This window comes from Ostrea edulis, chromosome 3 (genome assembly GCF_947568905.1).
Source record: "Ostrea edulis chromosome 3, xbOstEdul1.1, whole genome shotgun sequence".
Taxonomy (NCBI): Eukaryota; Metazoa; Mollusca; class Bivalvia; order Ostreida; family Ostreidae; genus Ostrea; species Ostrea edulis.
The window spans coordinates 57,157,569-57,177,518 of NC_079166.1; the positions used below are offsets into that span (position 1 = coordinate 57,157,569).

A 19,950-nucleotide genomic window follows, 5' to 3' on the forward strand; every position below is an offset into this window, starting at 1 on the left:
ATTAGCAGAGAAATATGGCGGACATATAGAATTGTACTATATTAATTCATGTCAGCTTTAAATTGTGAAGTCAAATGGACAATGTCACTTATTCAGGCGGTAAACTAGCCAGCAATTTAATTTTGTCATTTTGAGATGAGAAAAACTGATAATAAAACTTGTTCCGCTGGACGAAAAAATGGATTGGACTATTAAAATGGAAATCATCATAATATATGATGGTACATGCTACTATCTTGAACACAATCCGCCATGTACAGATACTTTTGACGCAGTTGGCCTCCCATATAAAAGCTGTAGTGACGTAACGGAAGTAAGGGATCGAAGCAATTTGAACAGAAGCTATATATATATTTATATACTAGTGTATTGAAATTGGAAAAGGGTTACCGGAAAATATTAGGTATGTATACGATTTACCGCCTTTTTAAAATTATGTAACTAACTTAAAAGTATAGTTTCCAATGAAGAATTCGTAGAATGTTGTTTATAGATAGAATAGTAAGAAAAGATGGTGAACTAGAAGTGAAGAAGAAAAAAGTCGGTCAGACATGTTGATAGCAAAGTGATTCAGACTTTAGAGTATCACTTCATCATGAACAGTGGCGGATCCAGCGCAGGGCGTGCCCCCTCACAAATATCCGTTACCAATGGACGTATGTCCAAAAATACTAACGTATCTAGATCGTATTTTGTCAGCACTCTGTAGCTTCAAGGGTGTGCCCTCAGGAGCCCCGATATGGCTTCTTCCTGTATCCACCGGGAGCATCAAAGTAGCCCCAGATTTCAGTTGATTTTACTGCGATTCCCCCTTCAGACATTTCTAGATCCGCCACTGACGAATACATGCATGTGAAATCATGCCTCAGAAGTAGTTTAAGCTGTTGTTGCTGATAACGGAGTTAGAAACAGATGCCAGAACGCTGAAGCTGTTTTACTTGGGTGTAGTGCACATTTTGATGTCACGATAATCATACACTTGTACATAATGCGTCATGGAAGCTCTCAGGGCCGCAGTTTATTTCTAAATTGGTTCTCTAATTACAAATAATGTAGGTACATTGTATTGAGTAATTTGAATTAAAACACCAATTACTTGTATTGCCGTAATATGTGTGGTTAAAATTTGTATTAGAATTACCAGGGACGGATCCAGGAATTGTGGTTAGGGTGCGCAAGTTTGAGGCAGGGGGTCTGGGGGCCACCTTGTGGCCCCTAGTGATGGGGGCCCAGGGGACGAAGCTCCTGGATTTTACAGATTTTATAGGGCCTGAAATGTGTCTCCTAAGTTGTCATTTTAACAATTGTCTGTCATCTTTAACAAGGTGAAATAAATAAAATGACGCAAATTTTAAGATTTTTGGAAACAATGTAAGTTCTCCCAATAAAAGTAATTCAAATAATTCAATAAATAAACAGATTTTGTCATTTATTTCTCCGAGAGTGGAAGAAAGTATTGCTTATTTTACCGTTTACATTTTTCTAAACAGGAGACCACGATTTCTTAAATTTATTTTTTAATTTTAATGGGGGGGGGGGTGACTACTAATTAAATTACTTCCATTCGCGATGGTCTCGTGGTTGGAGCCTTTGCTTCGCAACCAGGAGGTCTGCGTTCGATTCCCATTCCCCGTGACGCGTGAAATTCATGACGTTTAGCACACCAAGTATCCGATGTTAGAAATAAGATCCTTCTCATTTGACCTTGTTTTGGTAAGCATTGATATCACTGCTACTACATCCAGTGCCATGTATAAGTCAAAATGTGTGACGCTACACCGAAAGCTGATGACGTTTCTAATTGAGGAAAAAATCTGGAATGAGATGTAAAATAGAAATAAACGTAACACAATTACTAATAAGTAACACAGAGATACAGTTGATTTGTATTGACCGTAGTTGTACATGTACATGACCTTTCCAAAATGGCGTAAATTATACAGATTAACGTGTAAAATTTATAGAGTGAAATGTAAAATTTACAGATTAAAGTGTAAATTGTACAGAAAAAAGCGTAAAATTTACAGATTAAAATGTAAATTTTACAGATTAAAGTGTAACAATTTCAGATTAAAGTGTAAAATTTACAGATTAAAGTGTTAATTTTACTGATTTAAGTGCATAATATAAAAAAAATAATAATAATGAAAACGTGGCAATAATACGCTTCCGTAATTTTTAAACAAAATAAGTTTCATTTTTGAAAATACACATGTTCATGAGGGTACGAGCTGCGATGCTTCACGCAGGCGTACTTCATGAATTGTGCTAGCTTGTGTGAATCGTTACAGTTAATACCCTCATGTATTTTTCAAAACTAGAATTAGTCTAGTCAATCTAGCTCAAAAATGAGCAAAACCTCAAACTAATTGCAACAGAAATGAAATTTTGATTATTCATGCAAGAAAACACATGCAAATAACATATTAAAAATCGCCTTTTGTATTTCCATGGGAAAATTGGAATTTTGGGGTAAAATGATGTGTTTTTTCATGAAAATCGCTAAAAACTGGAAATTGAAGAAAATGTCCATTTTATGTAACATACAGTAAAAATAAGTTTCATATCTCAAATTTCAACCTGGAAATGTTCGATTAATTTTTTTTTACAGCAGAATATATTCTTTCCTTGACTGTAATTTTTGGGTAAAATCTTGCTTTTTTGAATGTAATTGTTAAAGATTGAAATTTTAAGAAGAAAACCCACATTTTGTCATACGTTTGAGTCTACCAATAAAAAATTGAAGTTAGGATTTATTTTAAAAACTGCTCAACAAGTAAGATATATAGATTATTGGCAATATATATGAAAAATACCATTTTAGGTAGGAAAACCTGCCTTTTTCTAAAACAAAAATAGTGAAAAACTGGAAATGATAGGAAATGACTGTTTTATAGAAGATAATGACATTGATCTTATAAATTTAAGAATAAAACGTCCAAATGCACAACTAAACTTTTCTGCATCAAAATTTATTTTCCCTTGCCGAATTTTGGGCTGAAATCTTCATTTTCCAACAAAAATCGTTAAAAACTGGACTTTGGAAGAAAATACTTTTTCCTGTCCATTAGGCATATATGAGTTACCACATGAAGATTTATACATTAAAATAAACTGTTAACACAAAAAAAGTACCCCTTCAAAAATAGTCTGTAAAAGATGACCTACATTTTTGCAGTTACTCCCCTTACATCGGATGTTGGAGACGCGGTTACCATTCCAGTCCTATGTTTCACATAAATACATGTAGTATTTTAAAACAAACAGTGTATAGTAAAGCTTACGTTACCAAATTCTTTATTAAGCTGAGTTTTAACAGTTTGTACTACATCTATGACGAAACAAGGTTCAGTTTCTTCGATTTTATATAAAGAAATCTTTAATACGTGCACTTCGTCAAGTTCTAGAGTTTGGAAAAGAGGGGGGAGGGGTATAACCGTATTTGATGTTTAGTTCTATCCAAATTATTGTACAATTAATACCGAGAATTTCAGGAGTAATCTGTTTTAAAGAAGGGGGGGGTGTGTGAAGATAATTTCACAATATTGACTGAAAATTGACAAGTAAATTTTAATCCAAAGTTATAAAAATCCTTGATGGTGTGTGTGGTGGTGGTGGTGGTGGGGGGGGGGGGCTAAGGTTGTTCTCTCAGTCCAATTTTACACTTCCACTGTGTACAGTTTAAGAGAATGCTATTTAAAAAAAAAAAAAAGAGGAGGGAGGGCAACCATCTGTCTAAAAATCGACCTCTGTACGTAAAAATTTATCAACTTTGCATGTAATGATAAAAGGTGTAGAGCCATTATTGCTACGTGCCTGATAATTATATAAGTGATCATTTGAGTAATTGCAGTACAGTTCAGTCCATGCTTTTACAAGTACAACGGCTAGTGTCACAATTTGCCTTGCATTAACAGCGAAAAACGTTCAAAAGTTTATCTGGCGCGACTTGTAATATAGTTTTAACGGATACAAGAATTGCTGAAAGCAGTGATAAGCCCCAATTCGAAGGATCCAAATTAAATTCTTGCAGTGCTCCTTTTCTGAAGCTGTAGTTAGTAGTTAGTGGCAATGACTGAACTTATAAAAATGATATTGTGTTAGACAATACTTCACAAAGCAAATCTCCCATAAGTGTCTCTATGGTATTCCATCGTACAAAGTCGATATGACATCGACACCAGAATATATCTTTTTGCTCTATGAAATCCTCATATAGGAAGTTGAAGATAACGAACAGTGATCCATCTCGTAACTCCTATAATCAAAACAAAATAGAGAGGTGGGCAAACACGGACCCCTGGATATACCAGAAGTGGGATCAGGTGCCTATGGGCTATAAGGAGTAAGCACCCCCTGTTGACCGGTAACACCCGCCGTGAGCTCTATATCTTAATAAGGCAAAGGAGTTACCCTTATTCAATATCAATGTGCCAAAAACGACCTAACAATCTATATGAAACAAGTCAGACAGATTTGACCCAATGATAGGTTGCATTGGCAAAGTAGATTGTTATAACGACCATATAATCGCGAAATGCTGACTTTAAACGAAACAGTTGAAACCCCTTCACCATCAACTTGTTTGTCAGTAGCCTGCCTCCATTAAAAAACTAATCATATACAGAATTTTTTCGCGATTTGTCTACATTTTGACTATACAGGACCCGTTCCGATGCCGAACATTCTTGACGTTGTGTCGCATCCTGTGAATGCATGTAGAAAGGGCAAGGATTGACAAACTTCGTTTCCTAAAAAGACGTCTGGTTTTCACGATATTCTTCACTTAAGGGCAAGATAAAAAATTCAATGTCTCACAAAAAACTAAGTTTACATAGTTTTCACCAAGAACCCCCCCCCCCCCCCCTCTTTCTTTAAAACTTAATATGACAAATGTTGAAACTAATCGAATAACAAGAAAAGAAACGTACGATTATAAATAACACTCTGTATACCTTTTCTACTGTTTATTCACAAATGAAAGTGTACATTAAATCTATTAAATGTTTATTAATATGTTTTAAATATTATGTGGTATTCAACAGTCGTTTGTCTTAATTTTTCCTTTTTCCACTAAAGTGTAATCGATGTCGGATGACAGAAACTTACGGAAGTTTTTATTCCCCTCCCCCTAACTAATTGAATTTAAATTTTCATCCGTTTCATTCAGTTATGTTTATTTCAGAGTTCGTTGCTATTTCTGTGCTTTATATATAGACATTTCAAACACAATGTGCATTTTGTATGATCCTCTAAAATTTACGATAAATAACTGTATCCCATTTCCATTCTCAATGATCGTGTGCCAGCGTGGCGAGAATTCCATCGTCATCGAAAACAAGTTTTGTCTTGAATAGATGGCCGGGCGGTCTAGCGCGCTGTTCACATGCTGCTAGGAGATGTGGTTCCGCAGGTCGTGACCCCAAGACTAATTAGAACGAGTAACAACTCGATTTTACATCAAATCATGATACTATGCGCAAGTGTTTATTATTTATATTATCAATGTTTTATTATCCATGAATGACTCCCCAAACCTGAATTTGAAAAAGAAAAGCAAAAATACTCTACTTACTTAGTTTTATAAAAGTTTTTATACAAAGCGCTTGCTCAAATGATGAAGATACAAAATAACTGAAACTTTAAACCCGAATGGCTTTCCATACTTTCTTTTTTAACAACCGTAATTCCCCCTTGTAAATTGACACTAATTCTTTAAGATTTCATTTATAATTGATTATTCATAACTTTTAAAGTAAATATTGTTATTTATAATTAAAATTAATTCAGTAGAGGGTCAAACAAAATATTTTGAAGCTATATTCACAGGGGCTCGTCACGAAATATTTGTCTTATTAAAATTTGACATCGTCTGTTCTTTATTTATACAGAGAAAAAGACGAGCAAAACCAGTTTAAACTTTATTTGGCGAGTATTGGCCGTGGCATAAAGCAAGAATTTGTGGGATGCCATTCAATAACAACTCATATGGGCAAACCCACACAAAAAGCAACATCAACACAAAATGCAACATAATCAACAAGTTCAGAAATGACCACCCCGGGTCAACCGCGGATGGTTACTTAATTAGAGTATGTTAAATTAACCCAATGTTTAGCTTAATTATGCAATGGATTATGATAAAAGCACTCATTTTTTCAACACCAAGTTTCACCAAATCACAGAACAGTTTCAAATTCACTGGCAACACAATTGTGAATAGATATGGATCATGGGAGTTGTGATAATAGCAATCATTTGACAACAGTCACAGTTTCACAAATTCACTGGCAACACAATTGTGAATAGATATGGATCATGGGAGGTGTGGTAATAGCAATCATTTGACAACAGTCACAGTTTCACAAATTCAGTCCCAGTTCAATTGCACAGAACAGTTTCAAATTCACTGGCAATACATCAATACATATAGAATCAGTTGACTTGGTGTGCGCAAACGCCACATGGCTGCAAACAGGTTAACCCTGTTTGCAGTCATCCCACCAAAGGGGGGGGGGGAGCCATCAATCAACTGACCCACGACCAATCTCGCCTAATTTCCTTAAATTTAAGGAAACACTGAACTTCCCAAGTTTCAACACATAAAAACTCAGTTCTCAGTAAATTGCTGAGGGACACATCATAAAAAAACGCCATCCATCAAACTCCTTACCTGCATCATGGGCTTACCTACTACACTTGGCTTGGGAACAGTATCTCTCCAGTGCCTTGTCATATTGGAATACATCCACTTAGAAAGTGGAAGTATTAGTAATCAAAAATAGTTGTGGGGAATTCACCGTTTTATCAAGTGCTGACATTTCGAATAATTAACAAAAATGTATGCAGAGGAATGCTTCACTCCAAGATCATACCCACATTGAGAATTAAACTTCCTATTCCTCAAGATATGAACATTTTCTTCTTGAAGTTGTTCAAAGCATTGCAAACCAGGGTATCTCAGCCACCAGATCCACATGTAAAACTCCCTTAACTCGACCAAGAAGCTGTGAAAGCTAGCTCAAAGACGGTTGAATCAATATACCATCCTTTAACAAAACTTGTTTCTGCAATATTTAGGGCATGATTGAAACAAGTAACTAAACAATATAGAAATTGATGCTGTAGCGAGTAATAAACAATACCCCCAAAAATTGGGTCCAATTAAACACAAAGCAAAACCACACAAAATACAATCCTTCCCTAGTTGTCCCTATATATTTGAACAGTTAATGGACCTTCAATATACTCGATACAACGCATGATTTTAGACTTCCATCACCCCGTTTCATCATGGGGTTTCATAGGCATTGAAGCACACTCTGTTAGGACACGAAGCATTCAATAGTTGTGGACACACGGTGTATCCGTAAAATATGGGTTTCATCAACCTTTAAGGTTCTTGTCAAGATAAAGCAAGCACATCGTCGCATTTTGCATTTACTAGAAACTAATAGTCATGAACTCTGGCTACCCAATAAGAGCAACTTTAACTTGACAAGTAAGCTACCAACTGTACAACATGGTTTACGTCGCCCAGATCAGCAGATGCGAGATAACCAGACTATGTACTAATTTTTTTAATTGAACTGAGACTTGTTTTATTCAATTTCTAGCAACTGAGATACACTTTATTTCATTGAGTCTGTGAATGACGTTGACTGACTCCTACAAATTGAAGAATGGTACTCTGTATTTGGTGTCGAACACCGGAGATGACAATGTTTAATAGAAATTTCAACACAAAATGTGTCCCCAATTCTAATCCCTTCTTAGAATTGTAGCTCTAATGCTAAACACTAACCAATGAAAGATATTGACAAGATAGGACCAACTTTGTTGCCATAACTGCTGTCACCACTATGGAAAATATCTTGAAAACGGTAATGTTCAACTTCTACATAACATCATGATTATCCAATATTTAGGCAATGGAAGAAACCCACATTCCAGAAAAAGGCCCCACATCCTAGATCAGACAGTTGATCCAGCAATGCCCTTGACAAATTCAAGACTGTAAAAACACTAACCACATGGTATGATCCTTTGATACTAGACTTCTACTATGACAATGTGGTTCATGGACCCCGCACATAGGGTCATACCCTCTCCTAATGAATATGTGCTTGATCTGACCACCATGGTCTAAAGGTAGAGCGCTCGTCCCACATGCGGGAGGTCAGAGGCACGAATCTCGGCCGCGACAGACCCAAGTCACCAAAACCAGGAAGTAACAGATACATGACCAAACGTTCGGCATCAGGCGCGAACGCCATAGGTCCCCGGATACAATCCAAAAAAACTGATGTCCCGCGTCACAGCAGGCGTGGCACGCTAAAGAACTCCCACTACTCAATAGCCTCAAGCGTCCCGTGGGGATCCGGGTTAGAATAGGTACTCAGTACCCCTTGCTTGTCGTAAGAGGCGACTACATGGGGCGGTCCTTCGGATGAGACCGCAAAAACTGAGGTCCCGTGTCACAGCAGGTGTGGCACGATAAAGATCCCTCAAGCGCCGAGCATAGGCCTAAATTTTGCAGCCCTTCACCGGCAATGGTGACGTCTCCATATGAGCGAAATATTCTCGAGAGGGGCGTTAAACAATAAACAATCAATCAATCAATCAATGGCCTCAAGCACCAAGCACAGACCCAAATTCAAAGCCCCCCCCCCCCCTCCATGATTGAAAAACTCTTGAGAGGGACGCCAAGCAATACACATCTGTTTGATCTATTAATTGATTTGCAAGGGAGATCGGTTCAAACTAGGGATTTCTTAAATAGGACTTTTCCCCTACCCATTGAAATTAAACTATATCAACTATAATTCACTTGCTTTATATGAACGCAAATGGTAATCTCAATTGCATCAATTAAAACCTCGCGATCTTACGCTTAATTCACTCAAACTTACAATTCAATCCAACTCATCAGAGTGGCACTACCTGAATTCCACCTATCGACAAAAATTAAATCATTCAGGTAATGATCAAAAGTGTCCAAGCTAGCCTTATACTTAGTTCAATATTGATGTAAAAGTTGCCAGATTTAGTACTACTTATGCAACCCATTAGAATGCATTTATAAAATAGCAAAAATATTTGGAAAAAAAATAAATAAATAACCAGACTCCTAAATGAAATCAATTAAAAAGCGCTTCGACAGCCACCTTGCCTAAGAGTTCCCTGTCCTAATTGGGAATATATCAACCATTCCAACTTGTAAAATGTAGATAACGGTATATAAACTAGAATAGGACCAGTAAACATAAATTCAAGAGAAAACCCATTACAAATCTTGAAGAAAATGAGCTGAATTAATGTTTGGGTATTTAAAATAGCAAGACAGCTATGATGTGCCCCTATACAATTGTCAATTGGGGGGGGGGGGGGGGGGGGGGGGCGCAAGATATATGGAAACTCCCCATTGCACTTGTGTCTATATAATGCTAAATCAGATAGATCACATGGTAACTGTAATTGAAAGCCTAAATGAAAGTCATAACAACATTGTATCCATGAGTTATTGAGGAGTATATAAACAATAACAAATTGTTGATTCATTGACAATGTGGCAATATAGACATCCGTGACTGAACTGCTCATGATGCATCTTCCAACCCATAGCACCATGTTACCCCAGCAGCACCCACTCGAACATCATGCATGTATATAAACAACCTCCAAACTAACTTCGGATGATATGTCAAGGAAAGCTATGTACAGTAAAATAAAACAATTTTCAACTCCCCTTTCTCTCTTCAACTATATCACTATCTGCAAAGAATCCCAATGACAAGAGCGATGTACAATGTACTTGAATTTGAGACACATAACATTGCTAGACAATAATAAAGTTAAGAATACACTAGTATCATCAGGAATGGAAATTCTTATATATGTATATGCAACTTGTACCTGTTGGCCATCCAGAGACAACATACTGCACGTGATTACACCCTTGGTATGGAAAACTGTTGCTTGTCCCAAGAGTGATGACCAAATGTCACAATCAGGCATGTCATATTTTGATCGTGTTCCTGTAATTGGTCCAGCCACAACTCTGATGCAACGCTCATCTTATCCTCTATGCTTAAACCCAGTTGTATTTAGAGATGGTCCTCTTCCTGGAGGGATCTCAATCACTCGAAAATAAAAACAGCATTCAGTTAATCTGCCATTATTTCATTTATATATATATATATATATATATATATATATATATATATATATATAGATACAATACATCAGACACGTATAATAGATTGGGAAAGGGAGGGTGGTATTGGCAATTAATTAAAACTGTTATATTGGATGCGCCCCCCCCCCCCTTTAATTTTTTTTTATATATATATATATATATATAGAGAGAGAGAGAGAGAGAGAGTGGTGAACAACTAAGAAGTATGTAACTCTTAGAATTAAGACTTGAACCCATGTAGTGGAGGACGAGCCCCCCCCCCCCCCCCCCCCCCTTCTTTATAGCAATGGATACTTTAGAGGGGGGGGGTGAAAATTTAGTAATAAAGACTCATTAAACTTTCTTTTCTGTCCCCAATATGAAAGGCGCCTGTTATGGTGAAAAGCCGAGACTCTGCATGTCTTGCCTGTGAGAGTCCGTTTTCATTATCAAAGTACGACTCAACAGGCGGATGTCGGGTAACATGATGATCCATGCGAGTTATCTACTATATCAAAGCAGGAGACATATGAAATAATTTTAATAAAAATCACTCACCTCCAAATATTTCAAAAGAAATAAGCAGGCGAAATTATAACAATTTAGAAGGTAGAAAGATGATGGTCTTAATAATGCATGGCTGAGGATCTATGGATTATCAGTTCCAGCTCAACCAGCCTGAGGTAGTTTTTGAAGATGCACTATATATGACCTTAACAGATGAATATACCTGAACAATCAAATGTCACATATATTTCATGAAACCACGTTACTGTGCATGCGGTACAAACCGACATGTAATTAGACAATCTACAACCATCCGTACATATTGATCGCCTAATATTCTAAAAATCTTAATGCGATTAATAGATAATTAGTTATATAATATCGATCGAACTAAATTTTTTGAACAGATGCCATAATACAATGGCTATCACAAAAAGATACTTCTCAAATTATTTCTTCGACTGCTCTGGTTGAAGTCAGCATCAGAAAGGAGGCCGATCCCGATGTGATGCACATTTGTACTTATTTATTGGGGCCCCAATATCCCGCACGCGAATTTAATGCGAGTATTTCTCGTAAAATAAAGGCATCTATTTTATATGAAAAATAGATGCTCATATTTACACAAGGGAGGAATCCAGAATCCCAAAAATCGCTACCTCAAATTTTCATTCGTCTCTTTTTTATATTTCCAGGACGTCAAATCTAATACGCCCGGTCTCTATCGATCGAGGAAAGATCATAGTTTGTAAAAATACCTAATATCTGTTTACACCGGCAATAAACACGAAGAAGCAATGCACTTTCTGTCGTTTTTAAACCACAGGAACTTTTCCTCAATCACCCAAAATACAAGACGCGTTCTCATTGGTCAATTCAATGCGCTCTTCAATTTCAGTCAAGTTAACTCGTACGTCGTGTGCGAGAGTAGTTTAGGCGGGCGTTTTAAATATAGAGAAGACGATAATGTCAGAGATCGAGATGGAAAACACATGGGTTTCGTGGTAAGTAAGATTTGAAACTTTAATAAGTATTAGCATTATTTAAATGAAGCATGCAAATATGAATCAAACTTCTATGTGTCACATAACAGGCATACAGTATGTGTTTTTGTTTTTCCTTTTTTTTCATAGAGAAGGTGGGGGTAACAAAAATGAAAAAGAAAACAGGGACTACTTTTTACATCAAACCCGAACTTAAACAAGAGGCCTACAGGCCTTACTTATCACCTAAGTATCCTAGCCCATACATAGACCATGCATTTAGGTTTTCTCACACATGAAGATTTTCTAAGATTTGATACATTTTCACTAGGCTAGAGAGCCACGTTGGCCCACCCTAGAGACTGAACCCTTGACCAATTAGGGGACATGGATTTCATAATTTTGTTAGAGGGTTTCATGGACATCATAACCATGCATTTGGTTTTTCTCTCATTGAGGAGTGAATAACAAGATGTATCAAAATTTGGCATTTTTTTCAATTGGACCTACCCATGAGGCTCTGAGGGAGCTATGACAATAAATTAAACAATTTACATTCCACTTATCTTAAAGAAGCTTTACACCAAAAATGGAAACAATTGGCCTTGCAGTTTTTAAGAAATTAAAAATGTTAAATTGGTAATGGACGACGCATGACGGTGGACGAAGAATGATAACCTAGGTAACCTATATGACTCAGGTGACCTAAAAAAATCAAAGTGTGAAGAAGGGGCTCAATGGGTAAATTAAAGAATTAGTTTGAGCAGTTTGTAAGGAAAATATGCATACCATGAAAAGTACCCTCCTCCCCACAATATACTATGTACCTGCTTTGCAAAGTTTCTCAGCACCCACTGTCAATTCTAAATGGTGATAATTACAAATCCAGTTTCTTACATTCTGGACAAAACCATTCCTCATTTTGTAGTTCAGGATCATCTTGATCAATATAAAGGCAGTTAAAATGATGCCATGTATCACATGACTCACAGCATACAGCATCAGATATACAATCTCTCTCACAATACCACATGGCCACTTAACACTTTTAAATTTTTTAGCAATAGATTTTCCCTTTGATGAACAAATCCTCTTCGGACGTTTCTGTCCAGATTTATTTGACCTTGATCGAGGTGTAACCATGGTAATGGTCTGTTCTGAATATTGCAAATTTTCACTTGGTTGCGCGTTAGACTTGGTATTCGCATCACCCACTGATGATGTTGATTTAGATGAAGATATCTTTTTCCTTCCCTTTTGTCCTGGTTTGTCTGCACTTGCTGAAGTTGATGGTTGGGTATCCACAGCAACTTGTTCCTTCGATTGTGTACAAGTGATGCTATAGCTGTTACTTCCAGTTTCTGTATGGGCATCTGATGAAGTTGTACTTGGAGATGCCTCAAGGGCACTTGGATTCATCATTTCATCACAACTCAGAATAGTGTCCCTTAAAATGTGTGACAATGCAGTTTTTGTTTTTAACTGAGAACTGTGAATGTCATATGCCTTGCATAACAAAATTAATTCCTTTTTCTGTAATTGACTTCCAAGAGTGAATGAACTACTACTTTCCAACAAACTTTGAAGGTAATGATGGGTAGAAATTTTTCCAGCAGATTTATCGGAAACGCACTTCTGAAAGGTCAATTTACCTGATGACTCTGATTTCTTCTTTTTTTGCAGAACTTTTTTTTCGGTGTGCTTGTTCTTTTTCAGCTGTAAAACGTTGATTGCACTCCCGCATGAACTGATTAGAAGACATTCTCAGATATTTTGAAAAAACCTCATTGAAGATAGATGATACTATGTTAAATTTTTCATACACATCAGTGAACAAACTCCTCCATTTCTCCTGAATGTACTCTGACTCATTTATCTCAGCTGAGATAAAGGCATAAATGTTAGTTGTGTATAGGTTCAGGTTTTGAATTGTCTCAAGATCTCTTATTTTCTTATCCAGTTCAATGAAGAATTCAAAACAGTCATCAGTCACAGTCAGTCCATGACGTACATTTTGTTTCCTCTGAATTTCCATCAGAGAAGAAATTTCTGTTGTATTTTCTATGATTTCCTTTTCTGTAACAACCAATTCCTCCAAGCATTGTATTTCAGTGTCAGTTAAGTTTACCTTTTCTCTATTATTCTGTTTGTACAAATCCCTTTTCACAAATTTTTTCTTTCTGTTTTTCAACGATCCTATGCACCATCCAGCTATGTATCTGATTTTGGCTCTCCCCGCATCCGAGGACTTGTAATGTTTTCCCTCTGGGATCACATTTCTATTCCTTTGAATAATTTCCTGGGTTCTTTCTTGTAATATCCTTTTCCTCAGCTCTTCCACAATGCTGTATGCAGCCCTGAAGTGTCTGCTAGAAATGTCAATTCTATCAAACAGTTTTCCTATAAGAATTTTATAAGAGTCTGTGCTGATGAACTGTGTCACTGCCTTTTGAAAATTTAAGATGTGATTAGTCCCTACAGATTCGCTGTCCTCAGGTACAATGTTCTTAAATTCTTTGACCATCATATTCCACAAACCTTTACTAACATCAACAGTGGTTTCATTGTGTGCAAGTAGGTAATGAAGATCTTCATTTAGCTGCTCCTGATTCTGTGTTTGTGGATTTCTGTACATCCAAGATTCAATGAGAGATGCTACATCTAAATCACTAGACAAGTCAAACATTTCACCCAATTGCAGATTTGTGTTATGTGTATATGTTATAAGTTGCAAGATTTCATCATCGCCTTGTTCATCAAATGGGTCCGAATCGGATGATTCTAAGCTTGATAATTCACTCTCTCTTTGAACACATGCATTCACCTTGGTGTTTGAAATGTCAGGAATTTCAGGGCATTTTTGCTTACAGCACTCTGCACCAGGTACAAGTGGCTTACTCTCAGAGGAATAAAATGTATCTATACAGTCTGGTTGCTTTCTCATATGACATTTTCCATATTTGAACACACGCAACCCCTCCACAGACACTGCTCTTCCAATGGCAACTCCCAATTGTCCAGGAAAATTCATGTTTCTGCAATCCACTTCTACATGCTGTAGTGTCATTCCCTGAGCCTTGTGGACGGTGAAAGCATATGGCAGCTTTAGTGGAATTTAGTGTCTACTAGCAATTTCACGTCTTAAATTCCTATCATACACAGTGAATAGATGCTTCTTTAAAGTAACTGTGGCTGGCATAGATTCGAATAAAACAGTTACTGTTTCCTTTGTAAATCCTTTCACTATTCCTCGGCTGCCATTCACCAAATTATCTGCGAGATTAACCATCAGAACAACTTCGGCGTTCAACTTCAGAAACAAGGTAGAAAGAGCTTCACATGACCGCAGTTGTTTTGTATCTCCATCATCTTCACTTCTAAATTCCACCATTTCTCCTGTAAATGTTGTAAAGAAGTAAGAGTTAACTCGGTTGTGTAGAATAAGATGTCACAATAAAAATATGTTATCAATTTTTTTAATAAATCTGCATGTATATATTAAATCTCATAATATATAATAATAGCAATACTCATTTGATTTCATTCTGATAAATGATTATAGTAAATTAAAATAAGTTATTTAACTCGCAGATTTAGAAACAAGAGACCCATGGGCCACATCGCTCACCTGTGTCACCTTGGCCCATATCTGAAGACTTTCCATATATATTTGCATGTAAAACCTTAGTCCTTATTATGGCACCAACTACCCCTGGAAACCACGATTTTTGCAAACTTGAATCTACACTACGTCAGAAAGCTTTCATGTAAATGTGAACTTCTTTGGCCCAATGGTTCTTGAGAAGAAGATTTTCAAAGATTTTCCCTATATTTGTATGTAAAACTTTGACCCCACCCCCACTCATTTTTTGATAACCTCACCCTATTTTTGCATTTTTGTGATTATCTTCCCTTTGAAAGGGACATGGCCCTTCATTTGAACAAACTTGAAAGCCCTTCACCCAAGGATGCTTTAGGCCAAGTTTGGTTGAAATTGGCCCAGTAGTTCTGAAGAAGAAGATAAAATTGTGAAAAGTTTACGACAACAACGACGACAGACAACGGACAAATTTTGATCAGAAAAGCTCACTTGAACCTTCGGTTCAGGTGAGCTAAAAACAAGACCAAATTTTAACCTGACAGATGTTAACTGTTGTATGACCATGTTTCAAAATTTAATTCTAGGTTAATAAGCAATCTGAAGGAAAGTTCTAATGGCAGTGTCCTGAGGTCATCGGAAATATTAGAGAAATATAGAAGTTCCCACAACACTGATATAGACAAAGTAAAATTGGGTCGCCTCATCAAAAGACTTTTTCCAAACACTATAACAAGCCACCCCAGAAACAAACTTACTGGAAAGCAAGAGAAAGCATATGTAAATGTGGAATTTCAAGACAAGTCCTTTGAGGGAACTCCATGTGATATGAGAAATATATTCCAGTACCTACCACCATCATGCCATGTACAGTCACACCTACAAAACTGGGCTTCTGTTACCATTCCAACCAAATTTGTTATAAATGGGAATGTTTTGTTTAAAAGAATAACATTTAAGGATTCCACTTGGAATTTATCAATCAGAGGGAAAGAAATATCCCTGAAAGATGTAGGAGTAGATAATTCATTTGACCATACAGTTGAGTGCTTAAGGAGAATAATGGACATTGTGGACAAAATTGATGTTTGTACTGGAATAACAATAACAGATATGGATTACTTATATATAGATATGAACAAAAAGTCTGTAGTGAAGGAATTTGTAAGTGTTTCTGGTGATGAGAATTCTTCAGTGACAAAAATGAGAATGACTTATTGTGAACAAGCCCTAAATGGGGAAGTGCTTCAGGGGCATGTCAAACATGTCAGAGAAAAATAAGAATCAATACGGAACTTCAGAACATTACAAATGAAGATGGGGATGCTGATGATGATGATAGTGATGATGAAAATTCAATATCTTTGAATGAATCAGATCACAAAGACATCTCAGAAATATTTGAAAGTATATTTCCTGGGGCATCTGCTGAAATGAAGACGTTAATGCAAAGCCAGGCAAAAGCATTGAACTATAAAAACAGGAAATCAATTAAATGGGACAAACGAATTCTGAGCTTGTGTCTATCCCTGTGGATAAGAAGCCCTGGGAATTACCAACTACTACGTGAAAGTAATGTTTTAATTTTACCATCAGGACGGCAACTGAGAAAATATAAGAATCAAGTCCCACAGAAATCTGGCATCGATGATGAAGTACTCCATTGGATGTATACTGCTGCAAGAGAAGGGAATCTTGAGGAGCATGGATATTCTGGGGGTTTGGTTCACGATGAGACAAAGATACAGGAGGGTCTGGTGCTCAGCATGAAGGGAGGATACCCTAACCTCATAGGGTGGGTAGACACAGGGGAGGAAAATAGGCATGCTAACATTTTAAAGACAAATGCAATGCAGGTAAAACTAGCAACCCATGTTTTGCAAATCGTTTTCCTTGGGTACACAGGATTCCGATTTCCTGTATGCCATTTTCCCACTACAGGCGTTAATGCATCTGAGCTCCATACAATTCTATGGTCCGTTATGAAGAAGTTATATGACTGGGGATTTCATGTTGACTTTATCATTCAGGATGGAGGGCAAGAAAATCGAAAGTTTGTCAAATCCAACTTTAGTGGAGACCCCCTGGAAAAGAAATATGTAAGTCCAAATTTAGTTGATCCCAGCGTGGAGGTGGCCCATGTCCAGGACTTCTCACACAATATGAAGAAGATTAGAAACAGTATTCTCACCAGTGGACACAAGCAAAACTGTAAACGACTCATACAGAAAGATGGTCATGACATAGTATGGGACCACTGGAAGGCAGCTGTTCGGTAGGATAGAGATGTAAATACTCGCCCAATATGTCACAAAATTACTGATGCTCATCTTAACCCCAACAGTGCAGAAAAAATGCGCAACCATTTAGCCGAAGACATGTTAAATGAAGATTTTCTTCATTTAATGGAATGCTATCAAGCTAGTCAAAATGATGGGGCATACCTTAATTCAACAGTTCAGCTCCTTAAGCAGACATCGAAAATAATCAAAGTATTCAGGGATAACCGTCCTATGACATCATTGTCGGATCAACGACTGGGCATTCTCAAATCGGCTTTCGATTGGTTTCAGGAATGGAAGCAAGAAATATCTACATTGAAATCAACAGGAGTGAATACGTCCAAAATGATGATTTCTTATAAATGTTTAGAGGACACTGAGAGTATGCTCCTTACTTTGAAAGAAATTTGTAGGATTCATCTGAAAAAATATCCACATGGATATGTTGTACCCTCTCGGATTAATTCAGACATTGTTGAAAATCACTTCTGTCAACAAAGAGGAATGTACAACGGGTGTACTTCACATCCAACCTATAGTAATTATTGTAGCACTGTAAATTCTGTTATCTTGGGTCAATCTCTGAAATCAAGAGGTCGTAAATCCAATGCTGGACTACATTCAGCATCCTGCTATAACATTAGTGCCAATGTCAGTATGAACCAATTTCCAGCCAAGAAGTTTAAAGTTCTAAAGGAAATGTGCTGATTTGTAAGTACATTTTTATTTCCCTTTGAAATGGTCTAGTACCTTTACTACTAATCACTGCCCGATTGGGAACATTATTATTTGACAAATTTTACCATAAGCACCATTGAACTCTGTCAGTTTTCAAACTGACAGCATGTTTCAGAATACAATAGTATGTATACATGTCAAAGGGGCAATTGAATGAACCCCAGTAATCAGACTACTACATGTACATGTGTCATGTTTTGTGACCTGTTTTGATATTCTTACAAGGCAGAAATTATTTGCTTGTTGCCATTCAGCTGATATTTGTGTGTTTTAGATTACTTAACGTGCTTAAGGTGATTAATGATTATGTACAGTTGGAATTGGAGTGAAGAATTTGCTAAATTGGTATGTGTATGTTGCAATACATGTCTGTGTTTTCTCCTTTGAAATCATTTAAGTATATATCTATTACCCAGGTCACCCTGTATACATATAAATAAAGTTCTGCAAATGAAAACAAATTCTTAAAGTGAAAATAGTTACTAAAGTACCATTGATTGAATGTTTTATCAGCAAATCTTGTCCATCTTCCTAGTTCATCTGAAATAAATATCTTAAAATAAATGTAAATTGAACAAACAATTGAAAAAAAACAAATGTTTAGTAAAATTGGGTGAATTAGTTTCTATGGTAGCAGAAAACTGCATAACAAATAAACTTGGGTAGCATCTATACTTAAGCACTACATGGCTACTATAACCATGGTTGTATAAACTTGTGACGGTACAAGTATGTATCACTACATGTATATTCAATATTGAATAACAATGATTTTGTAGTTCTCCAGTGTTGGACTAATGTTTCTTCCCATATAGATATATTTATAACTCAATATACAAATGCTTCCCATTGAAACTACACTACAGTAAATCAAATTTTAAAAAATAGAATGGAACAGAACAACTTCCATTGAAGCATTATGCTCAATCTTATACCATTCAATGACAGCAGGTTTTCCGAATTGCACTTTTCAACATGATAATTCAATGAGAACAACTTGACAGGGTGTACACCATCTGGCCAAGGTTGCTGAAGCAATTTCATGAATTTAGACGTATTTTCAGAAGGCATTACCCTACTGAGTTCGTGTATGGCACGTATTAGATGTTCTGAAAGTAATTTGTAATCATATTAAAAAAAATATACAAAAGTATTGTTTTTGTAACTTTATCTTTTGTAATCATTCAATAATTGAAGTTGTTTCAAGAGATTAAGAAAAATTCATACTAGTAAGATACCATTCATATATATATATATATATATATATATATATATATATATATATATATATATATAAGTATTAACATATTACAATGTGTGTGAGTGGATCCAGTAGGGCCAGGGAGGGGCAAAAGATGGTGAATCACAAATCTCTGACTAATTCTCCGAGAACTCAATTCCCATATGGAATGAAACAACATCCATGGGCTATCCCAGTCAGTGTCTTTTAAGTATTAAGGAAGCTTTGGGCAGGCTTTCAAGCGGGCCCTTATTTTCCTTATTTTTCTACAACAGCCCTTATTTTAGCTTTAGAATCCTAAAAACGCCCTATTTTTTTGTTGAAATTCCTACATTTTCAAATTTTGAAAGTTTAAATAAATTTGACATAAAGTAAGTGTTGAAATTTATTAAATTTAGTCTTAGTATACTTTCAGAAAATGAATA

General features: G+C 36.3%; 1 protein-coding gene and 2 pseudogenes across 1 annotated transcript in view; 2 read left to right on the top strand and 1 right to left on the bottom strand.

The window, feature by feature from the left end:
* Nucleotides 1-283: 283 nt before the first annotated feature.
* The window catches only part of LOC125675199 (uncharacterized), a 100,573-nt gene continuing 80,906 nt past the window's right edge, over nt 284-19,950 (top strand). Inside the window, exon 1 of the mRNA XM_056158244.1 lies at nt 284-403. The gene's annotated coding sequence lies outside the window, so the exon portion shown is untranslated. The remainder of the gene's footprint in view (nt 404-19,950) is intronic.
* On the bottom strand, nt 11,793-15,058 carry LOC130052655 (uncharacterized; annotated as a pseudogene).
* Nucleotides 15,070-18,375, top strand: LOC125676407 (uncharacterized; annotated as a pseudogene).